At 44.2% G+C, this 19,535-nt stretch overlaps 1 protein-coding gene across 9 annotated transcripts in view; it reads left to right on the top strand.

The window, feature by feature from the left end:
- The window catches only part of HMBOX1 (homeobox containing 1), a 110,946-nt gene that overhangs the window by 26,601 nt on the left and 64,810 nt on the right, over positions 1–19,535 (top strand). Inside the window, exon 1 of one of the 9 annotated variants that reach the window (XM_066547620.1) lies at positions 13,646–13,664. The exons of the other annotated variants lie outside the window; for them this stretch is intronic. The gene's annotated coding sequence lies outside the window, so the exon portion shown is untranslated. Of the gene's footprint in view, positions 1–13,645; positions 13,665–19,535 lie in introns of those variants that run through there. 9 annotated transcript variants of the gene reach the window in all.

Here is a 19,535-nt window from a genome sequence, read left to right as displayed (position 1 = left end):
GGGACCTTAGAGCTTGTCCAGTTCCACTCCCTGACATGGGCAAGGACACCTTCCAGAATCCCAGGTTGCTCCAAGCCCCATCCAGCCTGGCCTTGGACACTCCCAGGGCTGGAGCAGTTCTGAGTAACCTTTGCACTGCCTTCAGCAAAGTCAGTTTTCCTGGAGTGAAGGAGCTCCTGCACTTGGTTAATCCCTGCCTTGCTCCCGTGATCAATGCAGGAAAACAGCCTGCTGTGAAAATTTACCACCAGAGATCAATAAGCCCTGGCTACCCAACTGTATTAAAGGGAATTGATGGGCTGAGGGATCTTGTAAACACTTGTTTGTCCCATCAGCATGTTTGTGTGTGTGTGGTGATGGGCAGGACGTCTCCAGGGCCCTGGCAGGGGGATGTGGCTCTGGCTGTACTCGGGATTGCTGCGGAATCGCCTCCGTTTATCTTTTAAACCACTTCGGCTGCCCCAAGATGATTGCGCATCAGGAATGGAAATGTTAGGGCTCATAGGGAATTTTATAAATTTTTAAATAAGGACACACAAGCTTTATTTATGCTGGCTGAATTGAGATTTAGAGAAATACCCAGCTAACTTTGGCCCCTAGATGACATTTTAAGGGATAAACGATCAATGTTATGCAAATGAGTGAATTGATCAAAACTGGTGATTTAAATCACTTTGATTTACATCAGCAAGAGGGAAGCTTTGATTTAAATCATTGATTTTAATCTTGTTTTGGGATTGTACTTTCATTATTTTCCTAAAGATAGGTTGATTTTCATTGGCTGGTAACTATTGGAAGCGTGTTTATTCACAAACAGGTACAGCTCTTAAGTTAATTCCTTCATTTCTTTCGTTGGGCAGGAGCAGGAATGCTTAGCTGGTAGGGGAAGTGGGGTAGGAATATGTCCTGAAGCAGGTACATAATTCAACAAATCCTCATTTAAATTCTGTAACGTTTACATTTATAAATGAACAAATTATTCCTTAAATCTGCCAAAGAGGGCAAAAGTGCTTTAGCACTTGACTCTCCTTCCCAGTGCTTCTGCTGTAGTTTTCACCAGCCAGGACTGGGATTTATTTCCCTTCCTTTCTTGCCTTCCAAAACACAGCAATAGCTAATGCTGCTAAATATTCTCCATGTAATTTTAAATAACATTGTACTAAGTTTATGTTTTGTAGTAGTTGATAAAAATTGTAATGTAACTGCTAAAAAAATTAAAAAACAATTAAAAACCTTTTTTTTTTACATCTTGCTTTATAAATTCTAATATTAATTCAGGTAGGTTTCCTAGTATTTTTCGATGGTGAATGTAATCCTGGTTTGGTAGTCAAGGTGAAAAATGCACTAAGCTATGGAATACATATTGAATTTCTTATTTCGTCTCTGAAGGATTTCAGCAGCAGATTTTTTTAATTTGAGTGTGGAGTGTGTCTCGCAGACGAGTTCAAGTGGTTTGGTCACTGTTTAAATTCCCCAAGTGAACGAGGCAGGCAGATGCTGCTCTGTGTTCTTGTGATTAAAACCAAAACTCTTTCACACTTGTATTTTTTTTTTGTTCCTGGGCCACAGGATTTACTGCAGCCTAAGAGCAGCTTCAGTGGAGATGGAATAAGCACAGACAAGAGATCCTGGTCTGTTTAGGTTTTCTATTACACTTTGTTAACATTGATGGGATGATGATAGCTTTGTCTCAACTCTAAAGAGCACCTTAAATCCTTTGGTAATTAACTTTTTGTTTATTACTCTGCATCCTCAGCACTGTGTAAATATTTATGTTTAGGAAAAAAAGGCAACAGTTTGAGGTGTTGAGCTGATAATTCCCATCTTCAACAATATCAAACCTGTGATGCTGCTTAGAGTGCAGAGCCTCTGCTGAAAGTTGCCAGCATTTGGGTAAAAGATGCTACAGAGTTTCCCTTTCCCCCTTCCAGAAAATGAAAATTAATTCTTTTAATTGTATTTTTTTTTACTTTTGTAGCACTCTAAAGCAAACTCCCTCCCTGTGCTGATGAACCAACACTCCAGTTGCTGGACGTGCTGCACTGTAAATCAGGACAAAAGTGAGGTCCCAACGTTTTGTCACTCTCAGTTTCACTTGAGTTCTGTATTGTCAGGTCATTCATTTGCTGCTGTTTGTGTTCCTTGGTGATGGGGTGATAAATAGCTGTCCCTGCCATCACTCAAGTGCCTTCTGCTGGAAGTGACAAAGTGATGCAGGAACCAGGCTCTTGCAGATCTTAAGCTCTGCTTAATAAGTTAGAAAACACTTAATTTTTTTCTGATGAGGACAAAATGTCTTTATTTGAGTGCAAAACGCTGTTGCTGCTCAGATCTGTAAAAGTGGAAGGGGGAAGTTAATAGTGCATGTGACCTTACACCTCTGGGTGCTTCTGTCCTACATCCTAGATTAGGTTTTTAATTTTGAATCAAAAAATTCCACCATATATGACTGCAAATCATATGTTAGTGGCTGAGATAGTTTATATGTTGGAATATCCCTTTGCAATAAAAACAAGTTGAGATGGAATAGAAATGTCAAATGATAAAGGGAAATTAAGTGAGAAGAGCTGTTTCCCCATCCTTGTAACACAGAGAATGGTAGATGTAAAACAGAGTGGAAGGATATCCTTCAGGATACATGCCAGCCTGCATAAAAAAGATGAGGATTTCTTGTCCATTGCTGTGAAACATTTGATTCTTGGTGGTGTTTTGTGTCAGGTCCCTTGAAGATGTGGATATGGGAGCTGCAGTCTTTGATCCCTGCTCATCAGCCCCTGTAGATGCAGCTGCAGCACACACTTCCTCTTGCTCAGCTGCAGAAGCAAAGCAAAATGGGATGGGAATGTGGGGCAGGAACAGGACTGGAAACAAGATGTGGTGAAGTTCATGTAGAAGCTGAGAATGTGGCAGTAAAAGGATGGAGAGATGATGAATTCTGGGAGGATTCCTACAGGGGAAGGAAAGAGCAGAGACCTTTAAAGTGAACCTTTCAATAACCCACCCCGCTTGCCAAGAGTTGAGCAAACCCAACGTGGAAGTTTCTTGTAGGGAAATGAGGAATATGATGTTTTCTTATCTTCTGTGGGCAGTACAAAAAAGAGTCAACCTGATTTTCAGCAAGAAAAGGATATTAGGAAAATAATTCTGTGCTGGACTTCTGAAATAGCTCACTTGACGAGTCTTAATATTCTGGTTGCTGTTCCCTGAGTTGCCATAAGCTTTTCCTGCCAGTAACTTCATCTCAATGCAGCAACAGTTATCTGTAAAGTCTAAGTGATCCTGCAATAAAAGGGCCTTCTTAATCAGAGATGGTAACGTCTGAGACAGTCAGTGCTTTCAGCATTGGCATCCTGTTCTGCTCAGGCAATCCCACGTAGGAGGAAGACAGACACAAAAAGTGATTTGGCTGTAATGCAGCAAAACAAATTCTGGCCAAATTGTGGACTTGGAGTTAATGGGTACACAGTGTTACTCTGCAAGTCTGCAGCGCTGCCTGGAAATCAGGGGCAGTTTTGTAGCCTGTTAACTACTTAGGACTGTTTTGTTATTTCAAGTTTGGCTTCAGCCAGTGAAAAATGGGGCACTTTCACGTCTTATATTTCAAAAATAAAAACGTTTTAAGAATATTAAGGGCAAGTCTTACTCGATTGCTTTAGAGCGGGCGCTGAGGCTGTGATCTCATCCATTTAAATGCCGTGTGTGTGTCATCCCCCTTTCTCCCCCAGCCAACTGGATGTTGACTTATGGTGTCAGTTTTCTCCTTGTGGATGTGGAGAGAGCTTTTCCTGCCGTTCCATGTTTTACAGTGCATCCACGCTCCTCAACGGCTGCACATAAATTGTGCCCAGGCCATTTCAGAACATCGGATCCTGCAGGGTCAGACTGGCTGACGAGCCCAGGAACCAGTCTGTGATGGCAGTAAAAACACTCCTTGCACAAAGTCAGCCTTCAGATGGCAGAAACCACACCCAGGGCTTCAGTTTCTGGGGTTGTTCAACCTGGAGAAAAGGAGGCTCTGGGGGGACCTTGTGGCTCTGCACAACTCCCTGACAGGAGGGGACAGCCAGGTGTGAGTTGGGCTCTGCTCCCAGGGAACAGGGACAGGAGAGGAAACGGCCTCAAGCTGCCCCAGGGGAAGTTTAGGTTGGACATTAGGAGGGATTTTTCCATGGAAAGGATTGTCAGGCTTTGGAGCTCCCCCAGTTCCAAGATGGCTTGGATTCCCCATCCCTGGAGGTGTCCAAGGAAGGCCTGGATGTGGCACTCAGTGCTCTGAGCTGGTGACAAGGTCATGATGGGTCACAGGTTGTATGTGGTAATCTTTGAGGTCTCTGTGATAATCTTTTCCAATCTAAATGATTTTGTGATTTATAGATTGACTGGCAAAATTTGGGCCATCAGGTGTCGTTTCTCTGCCCCTGCCCAAATGTCCCCATTATCATTTTTCCTGATAATCCCTAACCCTCATTCTAGAGCTCTTCCTCTGTGAGCTCTTTTCAGCAAAGGCACTTGCTGGTTCTTGCCTGATCAGTCTCAGTCACGGTAAAAGTGGCTCCAAACTAGTTTTTACAGGTTAAGAGAATTTTTTAGATCAATTCTGTTTGGTTTTTTGCCAAGACCTTTATATTCCAAAGTATTAAGACTGAGTAGTCTTTTGATATTAACTGCTGCTTGTTATTTACAGCATCAAATATACCAAATAAATTCTTATTAAGTCAGGGTTTGGCAAAGTGAAGGACACAGGAAGGTATGATGTATTTATTTACTTTACATCTCTCAGCTTTTATTTTTTCTCTTCAGATCATTTGACTCCACAAGCTGGAGCTGAAATAAGAGCAAATGTGAACTTTGTGAGGACAGTGGGAGAAGGGCTAAGATGTTTCACTTTCTGCTTTGGATTGTAAAGGAGATCCTAAAAAAAGGGACTTGTCACAGTTACCCCACTTCTCCTTTTCTTTCTCAAATCCTGAAATGGTTCTGTTGGTGCAAATCCTTGGTGAGAACTGCAGGGCATCAACCAGCACTGTGCAATTATTAACCCCTTCCAGTGATCCAGGTATTTAATTATTTCCATCACCCCTCTCCTGCAGAGCTCATTATGTGTAGTCTAGTGCCAGCAAGAGGGGAAAAGCTAAAACAGGTTGCTCCATCCCTGGGAATGTCCAAGGCCAGGTTGGAGGGAGCTTGGAGCAACCTGGGATGGTGGAAGGTGTCCCTGCCCATGGCAGGGGGTGGAATGGGATGAGCTTTAAGGTCCCTTCCAACCCACACCATCCCAGGATTCTGTGATAATCAGATTTTTTTTTTTTTTAAATACAAAATCAGTCTAGGAAGATCCATCTGTTTTGACTACGAGATGAGAACTCATAGCCAGTGACTTTTGTGCTGTTCTGTTCTCTAGAGGAGCTTGCAGCAGTCTTGCTGCTGTAACTTTGGAATGTCTTCCAGGAGTTGTTTAAATTCTGGGACCGACCTCAGGCATGGGAATTTGAATTTGGCTTTGCTTTCAGTGGTAAGTCATGTTTCAGCAGGGGTTAAACTGGCTTAACAAATTGTCTCCTTGGGTGGATGATGACAAAGATAAGTGTGCCAGTGTGCCATTCTTCACTGGGTGTAAAGAATCATAAAGAACTAAGTAATAAATGAAGTTGAAAGTACCCCTTTATGTAAGTCAGTGTTTTGGATAATATTCTTAGAACTAACTAAAAAGATAAAAATTCATCCTCCCGTCTCCTGTGCTTGGCAGCAGAATTGTTGGTCAGCAGGAATGTGCAGAACTTTGTGAAAAATTGTTTTTTAGATAATTGCCTGTTGCAGACTGTCTAGAGGAACTCACATTTTATTTTTGGCATATTGCATTAAACAGTAGCTCTTATATTTTAGGCCTGATATACTGATTTATATATCCTCCAGTCCTCTGGTGGACATCCAATTTCCAAACTTGGATACCTCTCTTGAGTAACTAAAATTTTTAGTTCTCAGACAGGAAGAGTAACTTTCCAAGTCAGTACCTGTCCCAACTCAGAGAAAAACCATAAGATGATGATGGGGATGGATCTAAAACGTGCACAGGAAAGGCTTTACAGTCATTCCCACCTGGATTTTGGGGTGAAGACCTTTGGACATCTTGGCTGTCCTTTTGCTCAATACCCATGCACTTGGAGGAAGTCTGGAAAATTATCTAAAAGTTCAGCATCAAAGTGGAAGTCAGGTTTGAATTAAAAATACGGGGCTTTTTCTTTCATTGCCTTAAAACTGGAAGCTTGTTAACAGCAGCTCATTGTTCTTTTGGAGATATTGCACAGATATTTTTGAATTTTACTTGGTACAGCCAGTTTTGCAGGAGGAAAATGCAGTTCCTTGATGGTACAACCACAACTCTTGAAATATATTTTAAGGGGATGCTGCTGGCTCATCTTGGTACCCCAGCAGCTGGAAAGTGAGGGATGGAAGCATTCACACCACAGAAAGATCATGCACCTATTTTTAATTGACAGTTATTGTAACTTTAATTAATATTTGAATGACACCTGTGTAAATATGGGTTTGTCTCCAATTGCTGCTTCTCTTGTTTTAGAGTGCAACTGAATGGGATGAAATTAATGGTTTCTTCCATTTATTTGGGTTGAAAATAAAATATGTACATAAAAATAAAGTTACATAAATACAAACCTCCCTCTAGGAGCCTGAATGGCCAAATGTAAAGAATCTTCCCAGATCTTTGAAACACAGGGTGAGGCGTGGAAATGGAAAAATGTGTTTGGAAATGGTGGAAGACAGGGCTGGTTGCAGAGTTCTTTTCTGTGGGTTGTCATTCCAGCAGGTAACACAGGCTGAGTTAAAGAGGGTTTGGACAAACCCTGATGTCAGCAGCTCGCTGATGTTACAGCTCAATGCTTTGGAATATACAAAATATCTGAATGTGGGGTTAGATACTATTTTGGCCACTTTGCTGCTGCTTCCCCCAGCACCAGCCTGGACCTTGTGCTTAATCTAAGCTCAAATGTTTGGTTCATAAACCAGCTGTAGTAGATAATGCATTTTCTTCTTGTTTCTGGAAGTGCAAAAACTCCATAATCAATCAGCTTTGAGAATAAATTAGGGGCAAGTCTGCCTATGTTGAGCACAGATGATTTGTTCCTAATTCTTCCCATCCCTTTACCTTCTGACTGGCACACAGTTAGCAGGTTTCCTGCAGACATTACCTGCATCCACTTGCATTATAGATGGAAAAAAAGGAAGTTTTCAGAGAAGTTAGCAAGTGAAAATGGAGGCTGTAATGGCAGCCAGAGCTGTAGCCTTTGCTGCCAGTGACAGCTATAATTATATATGGGGCACATACATTCTAGCAGATCCTTCCATTTAACCACCCTGGTTTAAGCACAGACCAAATTTAGGATCTGAGCTTGGTGACCATGGCACTCACTAAATCTCTAATTCCATCTTCTGCCATTTACTGTCTTTCTCAAATGCTCAGTGAGAGGTTTTTTTTTCCCCTAGTTGTTCTATGGAACAGCTTTGATTTTTCTCACTTTGTGGTTATTTTAAGCTTCAGAAAACAATAAGAATGTACTTCCTTTTTTTTTTTTTCCCTCTTTCCTCTGTGCTTTTATGAAAGCAGAATCTGTGTAGATAAAGCACAGTTGATCTGTTACGGATTACTGTTTCTCAGTTATTCTTTTGCTCTTGCATATCATGCCTTTATGTAGAAGAATATTTAAAGGTGCCGTGTAGAACAGTGAGATGAAAGATTCTTTGTGCATTGAAGAATTCTGGTGTCACAGGAGTCCACCTGTTCTCCCCTAACTTTTTTTTTTTTTTTTTTCAAACAAGTTTATTTAAAGTGGTTTTTAGTGCTTAGAAAAGCTGCTGCCTTTTGACAGCCTTCAAGATTGAAAGGCTGTCCCCACAGGTGGTGGCAGCAGCACTGTGGCCTGGAATTCAGGGCACAGGAGTGGGAATCAGAAGATCCACGTTCTGTTCTCATCTTTATCTCAGCTGACCTTGAGCCAAGTAGCAGCAGCTGAAGCTCAGCTTTCTGTGGGGAATTTTACCCCAGCTCACGAGGACAGAGTTGTAAAGATTTGCTGCTCGCTTAGGGGAGAGAAGACAAAGGATGAAAACTCCTTGCATCATCATCAAGCAGCAGAGCTCGTGTCCATTCTGCCAGCCAGGAGAATAATTGGCAGTTTTCAGGAGAAGATGTTACCAGCAGCCTGTGGAAAACCTTGGGATGAGTGGGAGTTCTTTTTGTCTGTGGAAAATTGTCTCAGAGGGGCTAACAAAGCCAAGCTGGTATCTTTTGGTGTGTCCTGCATGAATGAAATCGTGGTGATTTCTGTGGAGAGTTGAGTTGGATCAGCCCAGAGAGCCATTGGGTGTAGCTTTGTGTGTCACATTGTGGTCAGTATGGGACAATTAATGCACCCATCCAGCTTGCAAAGCTCCTCTGATTAAGCACCAGAGGAGTTCTCTTTTTGACCCTTTCAGGCCATCAGCTTAATTCCCAGAAGCTTCAGATTTAATTACCCAAATCATTACCACAGCATGCGTAGCTGCAGATTTTATTAATGACCATAAAATTACTGAATCCTCTGTAAAATGAGTGTGGATTCCCAGCCAGAAGTTCCCTTCACACCTCAGCTCTAGTACAGGTGAATCCCACAGGTTGGTGCAGCACCTTGGCAAGTGCCACCTTTCTGCCCCTGATCTCCTCCAAATTTACTGCCACTAGTAATACCCTTCTGCAGTTCTGCCACCAAATTCAGGTGTTCTTGCCTCTCGAGTGGTAGCTGAGCTGAAGTTTTACAATTCTCAGAGCCTGTTCTTATGCCTTTAGCAGCAGCCTGACCTTTACACCTCTCTGTTTCAGATTCCTTCCACTCACTCTGCTGCCTTTGTGCCTATCCCTAAAATGTTCTTTAATCCATTTCAATTCCTTCTCCCTGCACAATACTTTATGACTTTGTAAATCAGCCTGAGTGGTACAAAATCAAATGCTTTCCTGAGATCCTGATAACTTATGTCCACTGTTTCACTCTTGTCTAACCTAACGATTTGGTCGTATAATAAAAAGGATTTCAGCAGATTTGTCAGGCATGACCTTCCTTTTATGAATCCGTACTGAATGTCCTCTACTAAATTATGCATTTCCAAATGTTCTGCAATTTTGGCTTTTATCAACACTTCCAATACATACCCACAGCTGAAGCTGGATTTCCTGTTGGAAGATTCAGCAGAACTCTGTCACAGCCCAATGAAATTCATCAGTTTTTCAGAAGCCTCCATCATACAACTTCACCTTCTTGTCCTCGTCTTACTGTGTGGTTCTTTCTGAGAAAGAATAGGTTTAGATTGGATATTAGGGAGAAATTCTTGGCTGTTAGGGTGGGGAGGCCCTGGCACAGGGTGCCCAGAGAAGCTGTGGCTGCCCCTGGATCCCTGAAAGTGTCCAAGGCCGGGCTGGACAGGGCTTGGAGCAACGTGGGATAGCGGAAGGTGTCATGTTAGGAGCAAGGTGAGCTTTAAACCACCTTTCTGTCCCAAACTATTCTGTGGTTCTATAATCCTTGACATTGAAATCAGTATTTTTGTTTATAGAGCTCTTACAGTCCTGAGTGCTCAGGAAATACACAGGATTGGTGTCACACATGGGATGAGATGCTGAGTCTCAGCCCACTCACAGGTGAGGAGGTTTAGGCCAATAACTCAGTCTAAATTTGGTCTCTAGCTTCCTAAATAGTTTCAGTGAGACTGGAGGTCAATTCACCTCTCTGTGCATCCATTTATTTTCCTTGCCTGTTTCCTAAAGAGCATTTTCCATTGCATACTTGTGTTGTGCTTTTGGCTGAGTATATATGTGTGAGGGGGGATGGAAAACTCCAAATCCTCTGAGTGTTCTTGCATAAAGCCCTTATGTTTGTGCTTATACCTACTTTGAACGTATACCTTGTCACTTGGGCTATGCTTCCAAATCTGGATTTCTCTTGGAGGGATGTTCTGACCCACCTACTTTGCACTGCTGATATATTTAGCAAAGTTTTGCCGTAATAGTCCTCTGGTGCTGTCCCAAAGCTGTCACCTGCTCTGCTGCCTCTCTCCTTCCCTGGCCCCTTCCATGCGTCAAAAGCCACCTGCCAGAGTTCTGCACAGGACAAAGGGAATGGTTTTAAGCTGAGAATAGGTTTGGAGAAATTCTCCCCTGTGAGGGTGGTGAGCCCCTGGCACAGGTTGCCCAGAGAAGCTGTGGCTGCCCCTGGATCCCTGGAAATATCCAAGGCCAGGTTGGACAACGCTTGGAGCAGCCTGGGATAGTGGAAAGTGTCCCTGCCTGTGGCAGGGGGATGGAATGGGATGAGTTTTAAGGTCCTTCCCAACCCAAACCATCCTGGGAGTGCATGATTCCTTGTCCCCAAGCCTGGCTGATGCAAAGCAAAGGTGCTGCTCAGCCTGGTTAGATTGAGAGTGACACAGGAGGGTCCCAGCTGGATCTACAACTCCCTGACAGGAGGGAGCAGCCAGGTGGGGATTGGCCTCTTCTCCCAGGTAAAAACAGACAGGACAAGAGGAAATTGCCTCAAGCTGTGCCAGAGGAGGTTTAGATTGGATCTTAGGAACAATTTCTTAGACAAAAGGGTGGTCAGGCATTGGCAGGGGCTGCCAGAGAGGAGTGGAGTCCCCGTCCCTGGAGGTGTCCAAGGAAGGACTGGAGGTGGCACTCAGTGCTCTGGACTGGTGACAAGATGGGGATCAGTCACAGCTTGGACTCAGTGATCTTGGAAGTCTTTTTCAACCTCAGTAATTTGGGATTCTTGGGATCCCAGTGCTGGAGCAGAACATCTGGGGATGGAGTATTTGTTAAGACTACAGGGAGTGGTCGATTCTTTAGCCTGGACTCAGCTTTTAGAGTACAAGCACCAATAGATCCCTGCTTGGGTCTGTGTCTGCCCTGTATCTGCTGCTTATTGAAGGAGAAAATTGGAGTTATGGAGATACTTAACTTAAAATTACAGAAGATGCTCAGTGTTATAGATTGGCTTTTCTTTAAAAAGCCAGGTTCTGCCTCCCTCCTCCAACCTTCCTGTTAGATGTCATCCAAGATGGATTCCAAGTGCAAAAAAAAAAAAAGGAAAAGAAATAAAGCAAGTGAACCTGCAGCAAGTGAATCATTCCTACTAAATTTAAACCACTTATTATGGGGAGGGAAAAAAAAGAGAGAACTCGGATTACAGGTTTAGCAAGCGTGAGCACATACTTCAGCATGTATTGCTGGATTTGCAATGGCCAAACTACTGATTTCTTGGAACTCTGCTATTAGCATTGTTAAGCAGTGTTCCAGACAGTCACTCCTATAAATCCTGTTAAAATGTTAAGCAGGAGAAGGACTTTGAAAGAATAATATTTAGCTGGCAAGTGATCTTCATTAGGGTGTGTGGTCTGGGCTAAGGTAGGGGAAGTGACTGTGCTTGCTCTTGGAATGTGTGTCTGGAGCATCCAGTTGATGTTTGCTTGGATGTTACTGCCATTTCTAGTGGGTGCTTGGGAATATTTTATTTATTTTTGGGAGAAAAGTGTTTAACAGGGGGTATGAAGGGGCCAGCAAGAAAACTGGAGAGGGACTTTGGTCAAGAACCTGAGGGACAGGACACGAGGAATTGTTTCCCCCTGCCAGAGGGCAGGGCTGGATGGAATATTGAGAAGGAATTCTTGGCTGTGAGGGAGGCGAGGCCCTGGGATGAAATTCCCAGAGAAGCTGTGGCTGCCTCTGGTTCCCTGGCAGTGTCCAAGGCCAGGCTGGATGGGGCTTGGAGCAACCTGGGATCATGGAAGGTGTCCCTGCCCATGACACAGAGTGACACTGGATGAGCTTTAAGGTCCCTTCCGGAACAAACCACCCTGTGATTCCATGATTCCCATGACTTCGGAATTAGTATTTTGTTTCACATGGCTTTGAGAGGACTCTGTGCTCAGATCAGGGTACCAGCAGCTCCGACCTGCAGTTCAGCAGGGTGGGTGTCACACATGGAATGAGTGTCTGAGTCTCAGCCCAGTCACAGATCAGTGAGTTCCAACCCCCTGCCCCGTGCAGGGACAAGTCATCTCTGGCCTGCATGAGTCACTGGGTAGAAACAAGATGAAGTCTCTGGTATAAAGTCACCAGAGCACAGCTTCACCTTGGACTAAAAGCTCATAAAGCTCATCCTCTCCCTTGTCTCTGCTGCTGTTCCTCTGCAGGGGTGGCAGAGCCCCTCAGGCTTTCTGGCAAAGCTGTGAAAAAGGAAACTTTGATCGACCTCTTTGCTTGCCATGGATAATTCCTGTAGAGGGGAAGCTGATCAAAGTCCAGGTCAGCTGGGAGGAAGAAGAGGGGAAGCAGCAAAGGACGGTGGAGCCACAGATCGATATTTTCAGCACAACAGGTTGACAAGGGCACGGGGTGGAGCGGGGAAAGGGGACGTGTTTGATCTGTGCTGCTGCAGTGGGGACATGTCTGCCACAGCCCAGCCCTGCTCCAGCGTCCCTGGCAGATTTAGGATTCTCAGATAACTCCTTGTGTTCTGAAGTGAACAACACATGGGTGCCCTGTGACCTCCAGCAGAAATGACCACCAGACCCTGGTGACACTGCCCTGCTCTCAGCCTCCTTTTATGGCACAATTTTTATGTAGACTTTTTTTTGGAGGTGAAAAAGAGCTGCATTCTTATTTTATTACAAGTAACTGAGAGCTCACAGCATTTTTTCAGAACACCATTTTATATTTTGTAAAGTTCCTACCAAGTTTATTGTTTGTACAGCATTTTATCACATTCCTTTTTGGGAAAAAAGTAATGATGATCTTAAATCCAAAGCCTGTTTTAAAACAGATAATACTTAAATTTTATGCAGTGAATTTGCTATTGTCAAGCAATACCACTTTCCTCCAAATACTTTTTCTTGTGCCATAGAGCAGTGCAAAAATAAAGGATAGTGAGGCATGACTTGTTTCTCTTGCTTGTTTCTGGTACAAGTGATAGCAGATACAATTCTGGTTTCTTTTTTTGGGTCAGCAGCCGGGTGTAGGTTCTTGAATTCAATTCACCTGAATGTGTTTCTTGTATTGAGCATCTTCACTGGATTGTGTAGCTGCAGTTCTCTGTCTCTGCCAAGGGTTTTACATCCATGCAAATGCAAATTCCAAGCGTGGTGGACCACTCTAAAAAAATGCAGCTTTTGGAAGTGTTCCCTGATTTGGCACAGGAAAAGTTAAAATCAAGTCAAATAAAAAGGAAATCAAGTTTGATTCAATCAAAACATTTCAAAGCCCTTGTCTTGCAATTAATCTCCCTTTGTCAAGGACCCAGTGCCAAGTGCAGTTTCTGGAATTCCACTAAAGAGGGTTTGGGGCATCTACAGAGGTGTTCCCTGGAGAGTCATGGATGAAGGAAGGTCCCTTCCTGTCCAGTTGGATTTCTTGGAGCTGTTGTATCTTCTGCAGTGTCCCTTGTTGACCTTACCCTTTCCCACACAGAATCTGTGAGTTCCTCTTCCTGGTGGACTCCTGAATCCCCTTTGGGACAAGCAGCCTGGTGGATTCATGGCAATGCAGAGGTTGTGCTGGGCAATAGAGCACCTCACTTCACTCGGCATGTCCAGGGCTCCTGTGTCCCTCACAGAAAACTGTCAAGGTAATTTGTGTTAATTGGATGGTTTTTGAAGGAGCCTCTCATTTATTTGATGTTTGGACTCAAGGACTTGGCAGTCTCCCATCCATCAGTTTTGTGTGTTCCTTAGAGTGTGCTTGGAGTTCAAGGTGCAAACCCTGCTGGTGTCATGTGGGGGCTTTAAATCTCAGTTCCACTCCAGGGCCTGTCTTGCCTCTTGCAGCTCTGTAGGAGTCAGGTGGCTCCTAATTCACTCTTCCTCTCCCATTTCAGTGCTCAGAGTGATCTGAGGAGGCTGAGAACCTGTTTGATCCCTAAGGAAATGGAGTTGTAGCAGTCAATGGCTGTCCATACTGGTCAGGAGTTTGTGCCTTGCTGCCATTCTTCTGCTGGTGACATTCACATGTTATTTCAGCTGGAAAACTCAATTCAAGTCTGGTCTTTGGTTCCAGGCACATTTTTAGCCATGACTGGAAAGGTCAACATACAGCAATCCAGGAGATAGAGCAATGTAGGTGGTTGGGATGTTAAGGCTGGAAGCTCAGTTGTAAGCAATAACCAAAGTACAACCCAGGTGCTCTGCTCAAATGGGTCTGCAGGGGTGGCTTGGTGACAGAATTTCGTTTCCAGCTGCCATTAAAGACAAAGCAACATCCTTTTACTGGGATTGCATTGCCTTTGATGGATCTCTGGGGGACTTCTGGTGCAGCTCAGGGTCCTTTCACAGATGGTCATTTCTGCCTTTCTGGAAACCTTGGAGTTTGGGGAACTTCATGATTTTGTGACCTCAGTTTTTCTGTAGTGGGATGTGTTGCCAGTCAGCCTCAAAATGGAGCCTGGCCTCTACCTCATGCTCTAGGAAATTCCAGTAAATCTGGGCAAGGAGGTTTCTTTAGTATGGGGTTTGGGAGGTAGAAGAAGGGAGAAAGAGTTTTGACTGTGATCCTTGGCTAATTGTCCTGTGCAAATGTGCTGCAGGGCATATTGTAGGAGCAATAATTTATTTGCTTTTCTACGTTTACCTGTAATAAATGATAAGCTGTGGCTGTATCATAAGAATGAGGTGTTTGTTTTCTAAAGGGGAGAGGTTTCTGTCGATGTTTTCCCTTCAGAGTTCAGAGAAAAAAAAAAACAAGATTCCATAAAAAAATGGTAAACTTGTTAACTTGACAAGGAGCTGCTGCATTCCCTCACCATAATCCCAAAATAGGGCCTGCTCCAGGGTTGTACTGTGAAAGGTTTGGTAAACAACACAGTCACAGTAAGAATGAAAATAGCAGTGGCTGGAGGTGACTTCTGGGCACTTTTTCCAAGGATTTTTGTGTTCATAAAAAGTGTTTCCGCTCACTGATGCAGGTTGCTCAGAGAAAATGAAGTCTTAAATTTTGAAGATACTCAGGACATGGTCCTGAACAACTGGTTTTGGTGGCCCTGCTTGAGCAGGGAGCTTGGATAAAAGGATTTCCACGTGGAACTGGAAGCTGCACGTCACCAAGCTGTGGGGTGTGCTCAGGAGGTGGCAGTGCCTGGAGAAGGTTCCTAGCCTTGCTTCCCAGGGCACAAATAAAACACATCCTTGAGTCATATGGCAGTGCTTTTTTTACTTTTTTTTTTTCCTAATATGCCTATTTTGGGAAAATGGGCTAGAGAGTCCTAGATTAGCTCCAGTATTTCGGACATTAGTCCTACTTTTGTGCGTGTACCCAGAAGAATTTAAGTTTTGATACAAATGCAGTACCTGGACTTTGAAAAGCACTGGGTAAATAAGAGCCTGTCTGAACATCTCCCAGGAATAAAGGACTTGGAACAGGCAGAGGAGGGCTGGAATGTGAAGCCAGACACATTCAAAGTAGAAATCAAGTATGAATTTGTAATGGAGAGGGTGATTAAACACCAGAATGAACTGGAGTGGAGGGATCCTTGGTCTCTTGCTGGTTTTGAGGCAGGCTGTTCTGGGACAGAAGTTAAACCAGGTTACAGCTTTACTTGACACTGGCCTCAGTGTAGAGAAACCTACTGAATCCAAAATCATTTAGGTTGGAAAAGACCTCCAAAATCATCCAGTTGGAATGAGTCCCACCTTTGAGAGATGCTTGTCACCCAGACTAAAGCATTGAGTGACGCATCCAGTTGTGCCTTGGGCACCTTCACCACATCTCTGGGCCCATTCCAATGTTTAACAACCCTTTCCATGAAGAAATTCCTCCTGGTGTCCAGCCTGAACCTCCCCAACACATGTTCATGGACATGTGTACACACATGTGCACAGGGTCCACCCAGAAGACCTCACGATTCCTACAGACCCTAGGCTGTACATTGAGTAAAAGACCTAAATTTTCAAATTTTTGTTGTTTCTAGGAGAGTATTGGTTTGTAATTATGCGTGGAGTTGGGGATCTGCCTTTGCTGCATGTTCAGCAGTGGTAGAACTTTGTTCTTAGGGCTGAATTTCTTCACCAGCCTGGACCTTGGTGGTTTCTGTATTTCAGGAGTGATGTGACAATTGTAGTGCTGGGGCCTCTGCTGTGTTCAGCCACTGATACTGCCCGGATGGCTTTTAGCCAAGAATTCAGCCCCTCTGTTCATGTTTTACTTAGGTCAAAATGTTGATGTTTGTCTTCCCCAAGGACAAAAGCTTTTAGTTTGTTATTTGTAAATCCCATTTTAAGAACTCACCAAGGAAGGTATTAGTGAAATACGAAATGATGGCTTTTTAAAAAAAAAATTTATACTCTGTGAGTCACTCAGAAATTAAAAGAGAAAATTAGTTTCTCTTCCAAATAAGTGATATCAGCCTCATCTTTACCAAGTGACTTTCTCCTTGCTTCTGCTGGGTGTTGTGGATCAGGGTGAACTCTACTTCAAAACATTTAATTGCACACAGTGCGAAATGAAGAAAACTGAAGGAGATCCCAAGAATGTATTAAAAATCAGAACTAAAATGAGAATGATTTCATGTCAAGTGAGACAAATGCAGAGTTGATACTCCAGTGCTTCACACTTCCACTTGTCCTTGGCACTGAGAAAATGAGATTTTTAATATCTGAAAAATAGATTGCCATGAAGACTCATCCATTGTAAATTTAAGCTGCCTTTATAGCAACTTAAGCTGGGAACAAGATTGTTCATTACATCTGATTCTACAACTGCAGCCATGATTTCCATATTAATAGTGACTGTTTTTTTTTTTTTATTGTCTCTACCAGAAATAGGAAGGGGAGCTGGTTGTGTTTCCCCCCAGTTAGCAGATAATTTATTTAATGAATAATGCGAAAAGGGCAAAGGTTTGTGAGTTCTCACTCCCATATCACCGCAAAGAGTGGTGACACCTGCCTTGGCCGCTGTGCTCAGACTGCTTTGGTGCTAAAAGGAGATTGAGGAAAAGAGAGATATTGACTCATGATTCAGAGTCAGGATTTGTTGCTGATGGAATTTATGTTGGTCGGGATTGAATTGTTTTGACTCCGATTTTAGGTGAAGGGTTTGCTTGTTCCCTGCCCGACGTGCCCTTAAGAGACAAAACCATTGAAGCAACTTCTCACATGTGTCTGGGGGTGGGGAAGGTATTTCTGTGCCACTGAACTTTAGACCAACGTGGAGTCAAAGACTGTTTGTGCCCCTTTTCAATAGCGGCCGCTGGGGCTGGCAGCGGCCGGAGGAAGCACCAGCTTCCTCTCCTTTCTCTGGAGCTGGGTTTCCTTTCACCAGCCCTGCTCCCAAGGCAGACCTGAGCCTTCCCTGTCCTTCCTTTCTTCATCTGGGACGGTTTGTGGTTGCATTCTGAGTGTAGTAAACCTGCTTGACACTTAAATGTAACAAAACCAGAGAATTATCCCTATTTTCTCATGGATTTGCTGCTGTTTATTTCTGCTGAAATCCTGACGTCCTCTGTCTGCACTCACAGATCTGCAGTCTCTTGAAAAAGCTCATCTTCCTCCTCTAATCACGTCCCAAATTTGGTCTAGATCCTAATGGCTCTTCTCTTAAAACATCTGAGGTCCATACCAGCTTTTTCCTCTTTCATTGCTATCACTAATATCATCCTCCTCCCTTTGTCATCTCAAAACCTGAGTTACAGCAGCCTTTTCTTTGCTTCTCTTATCTCATCTCCTCATGTTCTACTTTTAATCCTACATTTCGTGATGATGGAAGGTGATTTTTTTTTTCCCTTTCTGGTGCTACATCCATACTCTTCACCATGAAAGCAGATCTTTCTCTGAGGAATCTAGTTCTTTATCATTAGCCCCTCTGACCTTCAGAAAGTTTGTATATATTCAAGTCTAATTTGTTCCTCTTTGGAAAACAAAACAGCTCTCTGTATTAAAATTTGGCAAGAAGTCAGCAGCATGATCTCATATTTTTTGTGACTGCCTCGGGGAATATGTTTAAAATGCAGTTAAGAGATTTGTCAGAGGAGGGGTTTGGTGGGGGAGTCTCTCTAAAAGGTTTGGAGTGGCTGACAGGGAGGGACCTGGGTGTTTGGCTCTTCATCCATCAGTGGTTTGGTGTCGGTGATTCTCTCCCAGCTCGCAGAACGTGGCCTCTGGGGGTCTGCTGGGACCATTCGTCTTGGTCACCTCTTTTCCTGGAGAGAAGGAGGCAGCTCAGGACCTCAGGGTGGGCCAAATGAGTTGTTCTGGAAGAGCAGCAGCCAACTCTCAGCACCTCCCCTCCCTGGAAACACCCAGAGCTCTCCCTGGCCACAGCTGGGTGGCAGAAGGCTCTTGTGGACGGGCTTAAACCTCCCAGGAAAGCTGGTGGTCAAAAGCTGAGTGCTTCCACTTCTGGGAAAGCTCATTCAGCCCAGCCTTTGGTCCTGAAAGTTCATGAGGTTCTTCATGGAGGAAAAATGGGTGAAAAACCACATAGAGATGATATCACCATCTCTGGAGGGATTTAGGAGCCATGCAGATGTGGCACTTGGGGACAGCCTTGGCAGTGCTGGGGTAACAATTTCACTTCATGGTCTTGATGGAGGTGGTTTTCCTCCTGTGCTCTGCTTTGTGAGACCTCATGTGGAATTCTGTGTCCAGCTCTGGGGTCCTCAGCACAGGGAAGATGTGGAGATGTTGGAGTGAAACCAGAGGAGGCCACAGAGCTGCTCTGAGGGCTGGAGCCCCTCTGGAGCCAGACTGGGAGAGCAGGGAATGTTCAGCCTGGAAGAGGCTCCAGGGAGAGCTCAGAGCCCCTTCCAGGGCCTAAAGGGGCTCCAGGAGAGCTGGAGAGGGATTTGGGACAAGGGATGGAAAGACAGGACAAGAGGGAATGGCTTCCCAGTGCCAGAGGGCAGAGATAGATGGGATATTGGGAAGGAATTGTTGGCTGTGAAGGTGGGGAGGCCCTGGCAGAGGCTTTTCAGAGAAGCTGTGGCTGCCCCTGGATCCATGGAAGTGTCCAAGGCCAGGCTGGACAGGGCTTGGAGCATCCTGGGACAGTGGAAGGTGTCCCTTGGCAGGGGGAGGGACAGGATGAGCTTTAAGGTCCCTTCCAACCCAAACCATTCTGGGGTTCTGTGATCTTAGAGAGCTTTTCCAACCTAACCAGCTCAGTGCCTCTGCATCCCTGTGTGCACAGTGGGCTCCATCTGGGAGAGGTGCAGTTCTTCCCCAACATCTTCAGCAGGTGTTGAGGGAGGAACAGTCATTCTCTGGTGTCTGGATCACTTTTAACCACCGAGAAGAGCCAAGATGTGTCCGTCCATGGCTGCTCTCCATGGATTGGCAATCCACAATTGCTGATGTTACAGATGGAGCAGAGGAAAATTATCCCATGCATCTCCCTGTGCTGCTGTATCCACTCATTTTCTATCCCAGCTTTGCCTGGATAGAACATCCTGCTTCTCTCTTGCCTCTTGGTTAATAGTTTGACTTTTGGAGCACTCTCAGTCCGTGTTAGT

Source organism: Molothrus aeneus, chromosome 3 (genome assembly GCF_037042795.1).
Source record: "Molothrus aeneus isolate 106 chromosome 3, BPBGC_Maene_1.0, whole genome shotgun sequence".
NCBI classification, from domain to species: domain Eukaryota; kingdom Metazoa; phylum Chordata; class Aves; order Passeriformes; family Icteridae; genus Molothrus; species Molothrus aeneus.
This window is presented reverse-complemented; position numbering and strand designations above follow the sequence as displayed.